This window comes from Ambystoma mexicanum, chromosome 3p (genome assembly GCF_040938575.1).
Source record: "Ambystoma mexicanum isolate Mex_15411 chromosome 3p, UKY_AmexF1_1, whole genome shotgun sequence".
Classification (NCBI taxonomy): domain Eukaryota; kingdom Metazoa; phylum Chordata; class Amphibia; order Caudata; family Ambystomatidae; genus Ambystoma; species Ambystoma mexicanum.
In genome coordinates this window covers 147,753,327-147,768,802 of record NC_090925.1, presented here as the reverse complement: position 1 = coordinate 147,768,802, position 15,476 = coordinate 147,753,327, and the positions used below count along the sequence as shown (strand labels likewise).

The following is a 15,476-nucleotide window of genomic DNA, read 5'->3' as shown; positions in this document are numbered from 1 at the left end:
TGTGCCTCTTCGGTGTGGTAATCCATTTTATTTCCACATTTTCTCAGAGGAAAGGGATTGGATTTACTGAAAATCTGTAATATGGGACCACGTTGAAAATTATTTGCTTTCCAGTTTGGTACAGACACCTGCCCACCACACACGTCAGATAATTCACAGCGCTTCATTAATTAAACAATCCACCACAGAAATACATATCTGTGAATAAACTATGGTATGAATGTTTACAGCACAGCTGCCCCTACAGTACTACCTGCCCCAGAATGCACTCTGCCTCACTGAGAAAAGATGCACTTTCTTCTCCAATAAAAAACGACCAATCCCAAATGCCATTTACCTCTCCTCCAGGAATCTTCTTGACACATAATTCACAGTGACTCATTCAATAAAGGACCCCCCCTCGGCTCCCTGATGACTCCTACATGTAACAATGTTTGGCCTGAGGGGGTGACTGTGAACCCCCACTGATGGGAGCGTGCTCCACAGACCTCTTGTGTCTGCTTCAAAGGCAATCCCGCATCCTGAGAGCCACACGCTTTAGGGTGCTTGGGAGGATCTAGGGGTAGGTGCGAAATGGCGTAAATCCCAAGTGCCATGGACGGGCATGCTCGTTCTTTTTGCATAGACTTGCATAATAGCCTGCCACTTAAGGGGTTAAGCAAGGAGAACCGTTGAGGCACAAATGAAATGGCGCAGCACAATCAGCCACCCAACAAATGTGCTGCACTAATTGCTGACATCATTTGTTGCATTCTGGCATGCCATTGTCATTAGTTTTGGCTAAAAGGTGGTACTATGAAGAGGTTGTTTGGTTATTTACCCACCCATTGACAGCCCTTGGCCATGCCAATCCCCATGACCAGTCCCACCCCCTACCTGCCCCTCCCCGTCCAAAATACACCCTCCTGGGATTTCTGTTGAGATAACGTTATCAGGTCTTAAAATCAAACTTTGTACTTGAAGCAGCTGCCAGGGTTTTTTCAAAGCAGTATTCTAGGAGTGAATGGTTTAATTGGTGCTGTACTAGGGTAACGCAAATGTCTTAACCAGGTCTGAGTTCAGCAACTGGATATATACGCGGTATGAATGTCCTTCACTGAAGTCCTGTTAAAAACAAGCATTGGCGGAGCCTTTTGGCTTGGCTATAGGGACAAGCAATGTATTTGCCAGGCACTGCTATCAGATGCGCAGGTACACGCACCATTTTCAAGCTGCTACCATTAATTGCTAGTTAGTACCATTATGGCAAATACCCTTCCTACGTCTACACAAAAGGCAAAACTGTTGGCATTGCCAGTGCTTGTTTTTAATGTTATTTTCTACATGACGATTTCCTTAGTCTGTCAGCTGAAGCACTCTTCTGTCGGACCAAAAAAAAAACAAGCACCAACTCTGTGTGACTTTGGGCTTGGTAAAGCGATTGTATAGAGTTGGGGCAGTACAGGATCCCTGTGGGACTCCACAATGGATGATGGTGGGAGCTGCATTTGCTGTGTTTGAGAAGACTTTCGTTGCTCTACCTTCAAGGAAGGAGGTGATCCAAGAAGCTGCTTGGTCGGAAAAGTGTGCTGATTGCGTTAGGTGTGCGGTGAGGGTCTTGTGGTCCACAAGATCGAAGGACGCTGAGAGGTCTAGAAGGAGGAGGAGGGCGGGCTTGCCTTTGTCCAAGATTTGAGTGATTTGGTTTTTCCAAGTCCATCAGGCCAGTTTTGGTGCCATGCCCTTTGCGGAATCCAGGCTTTCTTTTTCCTAGGATGGAGTTAGTTTCCAGGTATAGTTGGATCTGACTGTGAGCGGCCTTGTCTAGTATTTTGAGAAGAAACGGGACAGTGGTTATGGGCCGGTAGTTATTAGGCTGGGAGGGATTTAGTGTTGGCTTTTTTAAGAGTGGACGCACCGAGGCTTCTTTAAGGCTGTCAGGGACGATGCCTGATTTAAATGATGCGTTGATGAAGGCAGTCAGGAGATGGGCAAGGGGCTCGGTACACTCCTTAATGATCTTGGGGGGGCATACATTGCCCTTGCATTGCTACCTTTGTCATAAATGGTGCATTTGAGGATATATTGGCCCAACAACACTGACCAAAATCATGATGGGGTTTTAAATGTTTTAAATAACATTTTTTTACAGTTGGATGGGTCTGCACAGAGACATTATTAAGAAATCATTACAAAACTGGAAAATGTGAATTATTTTTGGTAAGGAGTGTTGGTCAAAGCGCAATAGGATTTCGAGTAAACTTTCCTAGGGTGATTGAGAAAACTTCTAATTTCCCAGCTAAAGCACTCCTATTTTAACACATGCCTAGAAATCAGGCATCACCAAGCTCAACATGCCAACAATATGGAGGGCCAGTCTCCACTCGAACACTAAGAGGTATGACGGGCCTCCACATGCTTCCAACACGCAGGGCCAGTCTACTCATGCCAAACAGCATGTATGGCCGGCGTCAGCATGCCTATCACCGTTTACACTCTGACACCACCTGCCATTTGGCAGGTGTGACCATCGTTTAAATGCTCAGCCATTCATGAACCCGAATCTAACCTCCCACTAACAGTTACACTCCACACTCAGCTGCACGTACAGACAGCCCCGGCATGCCCTCAAATGCCCAACCACAGACATCAGCAGCACCCAATGTCCATCAATGGGTATGGCCAGCCTCCCTATGTCCAGGTGCATATATGCCCGGCTTTCATATGCCCAGTCTTCAGAAGCGCAGCAGCACCCTTCTGCGTTCTCCTCCTCCCTTTCGTGTTTTATTCTACAGGTCTTCTTTCTGTCGCTCTAGATTGATTTCCCTTTCGTTCTGTTTCTTTCACCACTTGTTTCAGCCAATCAGGCACTGGAAGGAAACACGCGCCTGCTGCTGGGATCTGAATTCACTCTGGGGGGAACAGCAAGGCTTTCATCCATCAGTGGTCAATACATTAAGCAGCTGCACGTTACATCACCAGCAAACAGTACCACGCTAGGCTGCAAACGCCATGTAGAAACAATGCATGTACTCGTAGCTCCATCCTCCTTATTTTATTTGATTTAGTTTTCCCTGCTTTTCCTTAATTTTCTGTCGTTCGTTGTTTAATGCTACTTTTCATTTATTGCCTAGAATCTCTTCTTTCCACCATATTATTGCAAGCTTAATGGTTTCTCTTTCCATATTCTATTTACATCTCTTACTTTAATGCACTCCTCCTTTGTTCATAATGTTTTTCCTTTCATCGAGCCTTTATTTTCCATGCTATTTCACTTTGTAGGTCCCTAACATTCTCCCTTTTTCATCTCTATCCTTCCTCGCTTTCATTTTCTCCCCCTTTCTTTCATTTTCTCCCTCTACCTTTCTCTTTTTTTTGTTTCCAGCTCTCTTCTTTTGCTTGTTTTCCTTTCATCCTTTTTTTAGTTTTGGCCTCTTAGGTGGCTTCCTGCCACCCATAAGCCAACATGAGTGGCATAGCAATTCAGTAAAGAGAGATAGGTTGGGGAAAAAGGTGCAAAGACTACAGGTGTCCTTTGGCTATATGCCCAATGTGGGAGCAAACAAGCTGCAGATGCCAATTTAGGCAGCAACAGGTCACAGAGTCAGTTTATTCTTCATTGCAATGCAAGAACATTTAGTTATTATTTATTTATTTATTGTGAATTGGGCTACACATAGTAAAACCGTACACACAAAAACAAAATTACATATTCCATTTCTAACATCCAAAATCAAAACGAGAGGGCATTCAGTTCATTTAAACCTCAATGCAATGTGTAAAATGTGTCTATACATTCCTCAATGTACTAAAATTAATTTCATTTTCCTAAATTATACTTATAAATCGAATAGCATGTGGGATGTATTTACCCATGCATCCGAGCCCTACCTCAAAACTGTGCAGTACTGACATGGAAAACATCATGATGGCCAGAGCTTCCCAGAAAATGCACAGGGAAATGCATGAAGAATAGGCTGCCACTCATTTTTGGCGATGTTATGGGCACAGAAGGACACTGCCTAAAACCACCATTGGACTACCCACACAGTAGTCTGAAACCATTGGGAGTGGCAATGCTGATTGCCAAAAGCAAACCCATAACTGTTGGGAATTCATTTTCTTAAATCCCAAAAAGGGGTGCAGTACCAGTACTCACCACTATCCAAAAGCCAGCGTTTTAAAACAACACCAGATTTTACTTTTTGTATAAAACTGAATAAATGAACCCAAAGCAGGCCAAAGAAAGACTTACTGAGAGGTGGATCCAATGTAAAGTTATATTCTGAAGTGACTTGAAGGTTTATAACAAGACTGGCTGAGCTGTAGATTTCAGTAGTTTAAGTAAATTTGGACTGAAAGACACTAAAAATCTAAATGTTTAAATTGACTGAGTGACCTACTTTTGTGTGTCACATAGGTTTCAATTGTTAAATGTCATAGTTTTAAACTTAGAATCAGCATTCTAGCTGCATATGTAAAAATGTTCAGTTTTATTTGAATGCAGAAGACTGGTGAACAGAAATGACATGTAGCTAAAAACTGGCTTAAAGAGATTCCAATTTTGCCTGGCAACTACCCCCCATCAGGAGTGAAACTTGAGTCACAGCTGTGTTCCCAGGCCTATCTGCCTTTTGCTGGCCACACTAAGGATATGCCATCTCTCTGATAATTGAATTAAGGGGAGCCCCCACAGAATACAGGAGCTCTGAACAATGCAACCCCTTCACCCAGGCAGATGGTTTATTGCAGATGTCGTAAATGTAGCTTCCTCCTGGAAGGGAAGGGGAGGGGCTCTGCCTGTGAGAGCAAGCTGGCTTGGCAGAACTGGAAAAACCAGAAATTCAACCTTGTGCTGGGGGGAAACCACACCCCTTTGGGGCCAGAACATAACTCTAAAAAGATGGATCATTCATAGAGCGGACATGTGAAAATTATTTAAATGACACCATAATTCTTGTGATTTTTCTGCCCACATTTTAAGACGTGTTAGGACCCGGTGGTATGCTCAGGGGGGTTTTAGCGGAAAAGAGGATATTACTCAAAATGTGTGCATGTGAAAAATCTGACACTTCATCAACTAATGTCCATACTCCTTGCGCACATGTGTGTAAATTTGGGTTAATGTCCGATATTGCAAAATCAGTTAAAAAGTGAAATATGTGCCATTTCTGAATGCAAGCCCCCAGGAAGAGCAGAGTTTGAACAGGGGATACCTCCTGTGATATGTGAGGGGTGCATGTAATTTTAAACAATATGTACCTCTGCAAATATGTATTTGGTTCAAATCTAGATTTGTGTGCAAGTTGACAGGAGGAGTGGGCTTTCTGCAGGCTGTAAAATGACATCACTCTGACACAACTTAGCTCCCCCAATCAGGGGAGAAATGAAAGCTGGGCCAATGACAAGTGGAGAGGGGTAGGGCCTAGTGATGCTGCACACACACCCATTTTAAAAACACATAAAAGCAGACAGACAGGACAGGTAGGGACCTTCAATTCCATTTGCTGCAACGCGCTCTGCCGGACCATACCACATCCAGAGATCCAGACTTTAAATCCATCAGTCTCCAGAATCCAGAGAGAGAGAGAGCTGACCCAGATCACTGTGAAGTGCAGAGACCGTCCGTGGCGAGTGAAGAAAACCTGACCAGATCCGTGGCGAGGCCCATCTATTTCAAAAATATATTGTGAGTACGCAGCAGACTGTGCAGAACCAATCTCTTAGTTAAAATAATGTAATTCAATCTATTTTAACCTAAGTAGAACTGCCTCCTAACTGTCACTTGTCATTTTCCAGTTGCTAGCTGTCACTTGTCTTTCTGAACTTTAAAATTTCAAATCTGAAAAACGACCTTTATTTAATCGCTCATATCTCCGTGACCGTTTGTGCTAGAGACTTGCAGTAACTTTCCTCAGAAAGCTTAGAATCATGGCTTTTCTATGAACCTAGAACCTCATTCCTACCCCCTATAGTTTTGCCGCAATCGTGAAAAACGTACTCGCAAATTTTGCCGCGATTTGCAAAATTTCTTCACGTGTGAAAACAGCAGTTTTCTTGCCTTCCGTTGCAAAAATTCGTTTGCAACCTGACAACCATTATAGAGCATTGCTAAAGTGATCCTGAACTTATTCAAAGCATATACGACTCACCCTAAACCTCTAGAGGGAATTAAAAGCATTTTAGCATATTTTTCACTTCATTGCCAGCACATATAAAAGCATTTTGGGCCTGTGTTTTAAACTTCTGTAGTCCAAGCTTGCTGGGGTGAACTGAATCACATTTGATTGCATTTCTGAGAACTGTGTGCTTCCTTCCATTTCCTTGCATTGCATAAAGGGGGGGGGGGTGAATTGTACAAGAAAGTGATTACATTGTCTTTGCTGAAATCCTATCAAGTTATTTTCTTTACTGCATTTCATTCCACATTGCATCCATTTGAAATCATAAAAGTATTGTTGCTATCTTACCCATTTCATGTCAACTCCTTAGTGATTATAAAGAAGTGTGCTAGTGCCAGACTATCCATTATTGATTACTAATCAGATTCAGTGTGCTATTCAATTATTAATTTATTATAAAGCGTGATATATATATATATATATATTGTTTAAATTATCAAATAAACCTTTTAACTTGCAAAACAGAACTACTTCTTGGCTCAGTGGGGTCAGGGGGATTCCAATAGAGGGGTGTTATATAGGGGTAGTCATCCAGAACGCATGAACTGGACATAAAGATATATCAATAAGGGTTTCCATTCAGTATCCCAGACTAGGCATTGACTTAGCTGTAGTGTTGAATTGAATCCTCTTACAAGCAGCAAAAGCAAGCGATAGCGAGGTACCAAATCCTAGCCCAGAATATATCACCAGCCAAACCATCAACATTCTGTGTAAAATCATGAAAACATGGTACTTGTATTGTAGTCAGGCCAATGCCCACCCAGGTGTTTTCCTGCAGAAAACTAGAGAACGCCTCTGGGCATATTGAAGCCTTGATTTGATGAATTGAAAGATTCTTGCACAGATCTGATAAATCTTCATTAGGCAAACGGACAGAATCAGGTCTCCATTGTATGCACATACCAGATACATGTATGTGCAGATGGTTTTGTCACATTTTATTCTGATTCTTTTTCATCAAATCACTGAGTGTGCATAGCAATACTGCATGGTCTCTCTGCACGGCTGATATTAATTGGAATTCTACCGACCCTTGCATGAAGTTATCCGATTAAAATAAGCAAGTGGAGGAACCCCTTCGACATTTGTCGGATTTGGGGTCAAATGTCTCTCCCTTTTACCATTCACCATGTCAAGCCCCCAAGCTGTAAGAATATCCAGGATTAATATCCCTCTCACATTGCCACGCACGCTCATAAACCTCTCATTTATCACGTCACCACTTGTTGAGGTAAAACAATTTGCATTAAGATCTCCACATTTCATTGATGAATGGTTCTGTTCACTGAGCCGAGCACTAAGGCTCCGTTCAGATTTCTGAAGTAGCTTTTTTCATTTGGGGCCGTGGCATTCCAATATGTATTCACCAACAGGGTCTCAGCTAATGGTTTGCTGCTATTCCCCCAGAGCCCCTTTACACCAATGCATAGGATACCCATCAAATCTGAGCGCCATAATTTCCTTCTTTAGGCCTATATCATTTTTGATAGCAATCAAAAGCCCACCAAAGTTTGGCCTGACAAACCCTTGCTCGCCTTTTGTAAAAATACTACATAACCGTCAATTGGAGGGGTCTCACGCAGCCATACCTCTTGCAGGAAAATAATCTGTATTAAATCAATTAACTTAGCTTCAAACAAATGAGTAAAACCCTGTGTATTCTTTGACATAATAACTACTTGCACTGTACTAAAAATGTATTGAATTTGAAGTTACTCCAGGGGTAGGGAGGAGGGGTTCCCCATAATTTTGCATTGGTAGCCAAAGTAGTTGTCAACCAGGACCAGTCCTTTGTTAAATCCTGTACTGTACGTTCCTGACACCTGTTTTATTTATGCTGCAAGAAATTTGGCCCCGACCCCTCTCTACCCATGTTTGAGATTTCACCCCTGATGTGTCCATTTGTGTTTTAGATACATCCAAATTCTTCTCGTCTGTGATCAAAACATTTGAGGAGAGTTCATAACCAATTGATAAGAATTTGTCAGCTTCTATTTTCAACAAATCGAATATTATAGTTGAGTGCAAATGTAAAATGACACCATCAGTCCTCTTTGAATCCCAAAATTCTACTTGATCAATATCTTGCGATTCTAATGTTCACAGTGTAGGTACATTGTGTCGTAAATTCAAGACATTTTTGCGATTTAAAATAACTTGCAAATTGCACTGATTAAATATTGCTTCAAGGAGTAAACAATGGAGAGGAGGTTGTTTTGATCAGACTATCTGTTGATTCAGAGCTATACGGTCACTCTCTTGCATCTGCGAAGTTGAAGGCAATGACCTTCTTTTGCATTTCCAATCTCATTATTTAGGATACAGGTGTCTGGAATTGTTCTCGTGACCACTTCTAGTGAAGTTAATGACTCCTGATCAGTTACATGATCCATGTTTAACACTAACTAAATCAGTATCCAGCAATGATTCATCCGAAGTATCCACCTCTCTGACCTTTCCTCAAGCTTCTTTAAACAAACATTGGCAATGCCAACAGTTTGGGCTATTGTTACCTGCCAAATGCCTAATACTTTTACACTAGCCAAAACTATTGGCGTTTGGCAATGTTTGTAACAATATTCCAGAGAAGTATGTGCAGTGCTCCTAAATTGAGTGGCTGATGCAGACCTGGTTTTATTACACCAATAACAGGTTTACAACTCTAAATTAACCCATTAACTTTCACATGGCCGCTTTGAAAAAACACTGGCAGGCACTTCGAGCTTAAAGTTTGATGGAAAGGCTGGATTAAAGCAAGCTCAAAGACTTCCCACGAGGAGGTATTCTGGGCGGGCAGGGGTAGGAACATGGTGGGGATGTCCATATGGATTATCATGCCCAGCTAATGGGTGGGAAAAAAAACAAACAAAAAACGTTGTGTCCATCCTCATCATTGGGAAAGCTTGTAAGTGAGGCACGTCAATATGTGAATGAAGCAGTCGTGTGGCACCGGAGAAGCTTGCGAGGCATGACAAATCATTGCATCAATGCAGCACCCAGATGTCACTGGGGAGTTGGGAAGGAATAGAAGATAACAGACGACCATGGGCAAGTGTTGCTATACATTGCGCCAGTCTGAGAGTTTCTTTATCAGATTAAACATTACGGCCTGATTCATGGAATGGGGCGCAGATATGGTGCAAGGTCCGTGCGGCAAGAAGGACCATGCGTGAGCCGTTGCGCAGAAAAGATATTGCACGCCATGTATATTATTAGATTTTAAAACGCATTACTAGCTGTCGCGCAAGTAACAACATGCAGCCCGAGGAATGCCCACAACACAGCAAATAGCAAGCAAAAGGACTAACACAGTGCAAGCCTCCGCGCCACCCCTGGCCAAGCATCTAGTACCCCTGTGACAAGGCGTGTCTCACCTTGTAAACCCAGGCTGCACCCCAGCGAAATCACGTGTCTTAGCTCGCAAAGCCAGGCTGCACCCCAGCAAAATCGCGCACCTCCCATCGCAGTCCCAGGCCGCACAACAGAGAAAACGTGTGCCCTACCTCGCAAGCCCAGGCTTCACCCTAGCGAAATCGTGCGCCTCACCTCGCAAGCCCAGGCCGCACCCCAGAGAAAACGTGTGCCCTCCCTCGCAAGCCCAGGCCACACCACAGTGAAATCTTGTTCCCTTGCTCGAAACACTAGGCTGCACCCCAGTGATAAGGCAGGCCCCCCTCGTAAGTGGAGGCTATACCCCTTACCAAAATGTGAGTCCCCTGCTACACACTCGGCACCCATCCTGTCCGCATGCCCCCCTACTGTACATCAACCACTATAGGCCAGACACCACCCCTCAGCCACCCTCACCTGTGACACCCCCCACAGGCAGCCCCATCAAGACTGGACACCACCCACAGTCACCTCACCTGTGACACCCCCCACAGGCAGCCCCCTCCAGACTGGACACCACCCCTCAGCCCGCAGTCATAGGACACTCCACCAGGCAGCCCCCTCCAGACTGGACACCACCCCCCAGCCCACCTCAATGTGATACCCCCCACAGGCAGTGCCCTCCAGACTGGACACCACCCCCAGCCCTCCTCACCTGTGACACCCCCCACAGACAGCCCTCTCCAGACTTGACACCACCCCCCAGCACCCCTCACCTGCGACATCTCCCACAGGCAGCCCCCTCCAGACTGGACACCACCCCCAGCCCTCCTCACCTGCAACACCCCCCACAGGCAGCCCCCTCCAGACTGGACCTTAGCCCTCCTCACCTGTGGCACACCACACAGGCAGCCCCCTCCAGACTGGACACCACCCCCAGCCTCCCTCCAGACTGGACACCACCCCCAGAACCCCCTCACCTGTGATACCCCCCAGGCAGACCCCTGACAGTCTCCCACAATACCAGTGCAAGGTATGTCTGCAGCTGACCTTAATTTCTGTGGTCTGACAGCACCATGACGTGCAACACCAACATATAGTCCACAAATATGACCAACTGGAATCACCGGAGGTCCATCCATGAGTGGAGCATCTGCTCACACAGCCTTCCAGGCCTTAATCAGCCCCACCATACACATGTGACAAGTGAATGCAAATACATGTGCATGTTTCCCATGGCACATTGCCAAGGCACCAAAGCACAGTGACTGAATGTGTGCCCATGACAGAAGCAAATCTAACAAAAGTTGTTGCAAAATCCACAAACAGTGGCCAGATGTGTCACAGCCTGAACATGAGTGACCTAGGTGGAAAAATACCTGTCAGGGAGCAATCACATGACAATGACACGCATGGGTGGTGGTAGGGCAGTCAGAGGGAGCATGACTCACAGAGACTGGAGAATTGTGCTGCCACTCTGGGAAAAAAAACATGGCCCACTACTGCATTCCAGTGGTAGAGGTTGAGAAACACATGAGAGGAGGCATTGTGTGACTGCACATGCTGGTGAACATGTCTGCATGACATGGGTTTTACACAGCAATGGCAAACTAATGTGCTATGAACGTGACCATGGAACACTCACACTGTGAGTCCACCTCCCTCCACCACAACCACACCGATGCCAAACACATAGTGATGCTGCACAGGTAAATGCTAACAAAACATACAGTGCAGACCCAGTCATCTGATGGACCCACCCCCTAAATGACAGGCACATGTGCATCCTGCCATCTGCAACCATCCCAGCAATAACATCACACAAGCATGCACAACAAAAGACACATGACTTGCAATGGAGAGATGCACTGGCTGAAAATTGAACTATCAAAGAGGCTGACACACAAATGAACTGCATGAAGCATGGAATGTAACAAACAGAACGATGTATTTGACATACATATGTAGAAAAATAAACAGGGAATGAAGTTGGAAGTAGTCCAGGGGAAATATGTAGTAAAACAAATATCCTATGCCTAAACAACTATATACAATAAAAACAGGGAAGGAATGTCTTCAAAGTCTTGGGAAAATAATAAATAAAAAAGGAAACCTACACCTAAAGAACTATCTACACAGGTAGCGGGCTAGTTCAACTCCTCCTCTCCAATCTCACTGAGACTTTCCACCAGGGCTGAGTCCAGCACCACATCCACGTCCCTCATGCGGGTCTCCATTCTTGCCTGGAGGGCTTGCAGGGTCTCCAGCATTTGTGCCTCTATCACTTCAGCCTCCCAGCAAGTGGCCTCTAGGATGGCAGCCTACCTCCTCGCCCGATTCAGTGCAATCTCATTCCTGGCCATCACAACCCTTGCTTCCCGAGCCCACTGCCTCTCTGCCCCAATCTGCCCTCCAAATCCTCTGAAGATGGAAGACATCCTGTCCCTCAGGTCCACCTGTGCCTCCCGCCTCACACGCGCCCCTGCCACCTTTGGATGGTCTGTCCTGAAAAAGATAGCCTCCTCCTTGTTGCCACCTGCTGCCACAGTGCCCAGGGCCTGCTATGTGTGTACACCGTCTGAGCTGATGACGCTACCCGGGGGCATACGACACGTGCACTTCTTCTGGGTGCCTACTGTCCCTCCATTGCTGGTGACCCTGTCGGTGCCTGGGTAGGCATGGTGACCACCTCAACTGATGTGCCTTGGACTCCCAACTCGAGCAGGGATGTTGCCTCCATCAGACTGCGCAATGTGGATGGGACTGGTGCATAGGGGGCCCTGCTGGTGTCTGGGCTGGAAGGCACCCTGGAGGATGACTGGGGCACAGAGGAGGAGGACAAGAAAGGGGTCACAGAACATCCCATGGAGCACAATAGGGAACATGCATGTTGCAAGCAAGCCGATGAGGTGGGATAGCTCACTGTGATGATGTGCAAGCAGACTACAAGTAGCCTGTACATAATCATGAATGACAGCTGTCTGCCGTCACCAACCCATCCTGTGTGGTTAGCACATAATCCCTGATGGCAACACCAGATGGTAAGGGGGTGTTGGTCTGGGAGGACACATCAGCCGACACCCGGTGGTGGGTCTGGGTGGAGGCATCCCGGCAGGTGCATACTGCTACATCTGATGGCCCAGGGACTAGATTTTGCAAGGGTACCTCCATGGTGGCCTGCACGGCATCATGCCCCATAGGACAGGTCTGCAGTAGGCACACCCACCTCAACACCCCCACCTGACCCCATTGGCTGGGCTGCAATGGCCACCTTCTCCCCCTCCGCCAACCTGGAAGACTCTAAGGTGTCTTCTGCCATCACCTGTCCCCTCCGCTGCTGAGGAGTCCACCCCCACCTTCTTGGACTTACCCCCAACAGCCATGCTCGATGTCACTGGCCCTGCGCCTCTGTCTGGTGAAGGCATCCCTGCTTCCATGCTCCACAGCACTGATTCCGCCCTCTTCATCAGATACAACTGTGGAAAAGGAGACATAGAACAGAAACATCTGTGTACTGCACCAATTTGTGCGTGACAATACCAACATTCACATGAACATGACTAGTAAAGGGAACAACCCACAACCTCCACACCTACACACATGAACATGCAATCCACATTCATGCAGACACCTGCCTGGCCATCACTCCACACATTCACATCAGGCTACTTGCCACTGTCACAACCAATCAATTGTGTGTGCTACACAACATACCCATGTCATGCACACACATCAACTGAGAGGCCCCAAGCAGTGTGATGACCAATCACATCAGAGTCCTGTGAACTGTAATGCCTCTACGCGACTAAGCCAGACATCCAAATGCACATGTTGCATCCAGGCGGCAGTGATGCTCAGTCACACATTCCCATCTTTGGCACATACACATGAACATCATGCATGCACATGACGCGGGCAACACTACCTCAACTGTGACACTTTTCACACCCGGCATGTCTCAGACACAAGTAACATTGTATGTGCACGGTCTGAATGGCAGCAGTAGAACACACAATGCAAGTGATAGCTCATTCAAAATACATATCAGTCTGAATGCAAACATGGAGAGCAATGTCTGGGGCATGCATGCAGACATCTGTCTCAGAAGCATACTTGCTGCAAGCCTAAGGGGGTCACTGCCAACATGCTGCAACATGCACAGAACACATGCACCGCAGAGCATTGCACCACATGGCTACTCACCAGTCGACTCAAGACATTCACGTAACTTGCAGACCTCAGTGTGCAGCACCGGGTAGAGCGTCTCCAGGAACTGCATGTTGTTAGATGACACATGGCACCTGCGCGCCCAGTGCACCTCCATGGTACGTAGCACAGGGCCTTGCTGTGGGTCCTGGATTTCAGGTCCTCCCAGCACTTGCCCATGGAATTGCAGGTGCTGGATGCCACCCCCTCTGCGTTGATGGCATCCATTATCCCATCCCAGATCTGCTGACATACTTCCTTGCCGCGTTGCATCACAGGGTTAAGGAGGGCACCATAATGCTCCAGAACTTTCTACACCAGGATGTCAACTTCCCTGGTGGTGAAGTTTACAGTCCTCTGCTTCACTGCTGTGGGTTTGCCGCTCTGGTCTCATGATGATGGTGTAGACATGGCAAACCCAGAGGCAGGTGTGGGTGGGCAAGGTGGTCTTGGAGCTGGACTGTGGAGTGGTAGTGATGGAATGGCACAGTGGGAGTCTGATGAAGCAGCTGAGGTGGTCAATTGGGCCAAGGATAAGAGCATAGGCAATGGCTGGACAGCAGCCACTCCAAACACATTGCAGGTGGGCAGCAGGCACACACACTAGACAGACTGCAGAAGATGGCTAAGTAGGAGGCAGCATAGGGCTGTAGGAGGCAGGTAAAAAGGCACAGAGGCAGGAGCGTGGGTCTTCCTTGTATATCTATGCTACCAGCCGGAAACAGAGTGACGGAACTTTGCGTGTAAAAATTGAGGGCGGACACATGAAATCTGAGGAAAGGCCCTCAGCACATAACTTACGTGACAAGCGCTGCACACAGGCGTTGAGCACGTCATAATCGGGGATACATTAGTGTAGAAGCAACTCTGAATGTATGTGTGAAGGGGAGGAGACGAACGAGTGGAGAACTGCGTATTTTGGGGTGCCACGCAATCCCTTCACTTCAGGGACAGTACAAACATCTTATTTTGGTGGGGGATTTGGCTCTGCGTATACGCACATCTACTTTCGATTTTTGAGAGGCTAACAGTGAGTCGCCCCTGTGTATCGCGTACCTCTATTCTTACCTTTCCGGTAACTTTCCGGGGTTCACGTATGCATTTTCTGTGCATGTTGGGTGCCACAGCATACTGCTTTTTTCTTTTTCCGGAAGCTATCCTGTTGTCGCATATGCATCTATTTTCGTTTTGGTGTGCCTGTGCGTTACGCATACCATATTTTCCACACCTGGGGTACTCTTGAGCCTTGCTGGACCACAGAAGTACGTCTTCCATCACATACACTGCCTCCTCACTCTAATTGCCCAGGACAGTTGCTTGGTCTGCCTTTCATTTTTCCCTTACAGCTGGAACATGAGTGGAAAGGCCCCAAGATGGAAAGGGGGCAGAGGTGGCTGAGGTTAGCGACGGCCTGCAGATACAGCTGTCCCAGTCCAAAGGATCCAGGGACATGCAGCAGAAGCAGCGGTCCCAGCCTAAGGGGTTCAGTGACCTCCTGCGGAAGCAGCTGTCCCAGCCTCAAGGCACCAATGATGTGCAGCAGAAGCAGCTGTCCCAATCACAAGGGTCCAGGGACGTGAAGCAGAAGCTGCTGTCCCAGCCCCAAGGGTGGAGGTACGTGCAGCAGAAGCAGCTGTCTCAGCCCCTGGGGTTACGGGACCTGCTGCCAAAGCAGCTGCCCCAGTCAGAAAGGGTAAGGGATGTGCAATAGAAGCAGCTGTCCCAGCCCAAAAGGGTAAGAGACGTGCAGCAGAAGCAGCTGTCCCAGCCCAGAAG

General features: G+C 46.8%; 1 long non-coding RNA gene across 1 annotated transcript in view; it reads right to left on the bottom strand.

Moving 5' to 3' along the window:
• The window catches only part of LOC138580175 (uncharacterized), a 335,367-nt gene that overhangs the window by 203,229 nt on the left and 116,662 nt on the right, over nucleotides 1-15,476 (bottom strand). Inside the window, exon 2 of the long non-coding RNA XR_011304197.1 lies at nucleotides 12,865-12,970. This is a non-coding gene — a long non-coding RNA (uncharacterized lncRNA). The remainder of the gene's footprint in view (nucleotides 1-12,864; nucleotides 12,971-15,476) is intronic.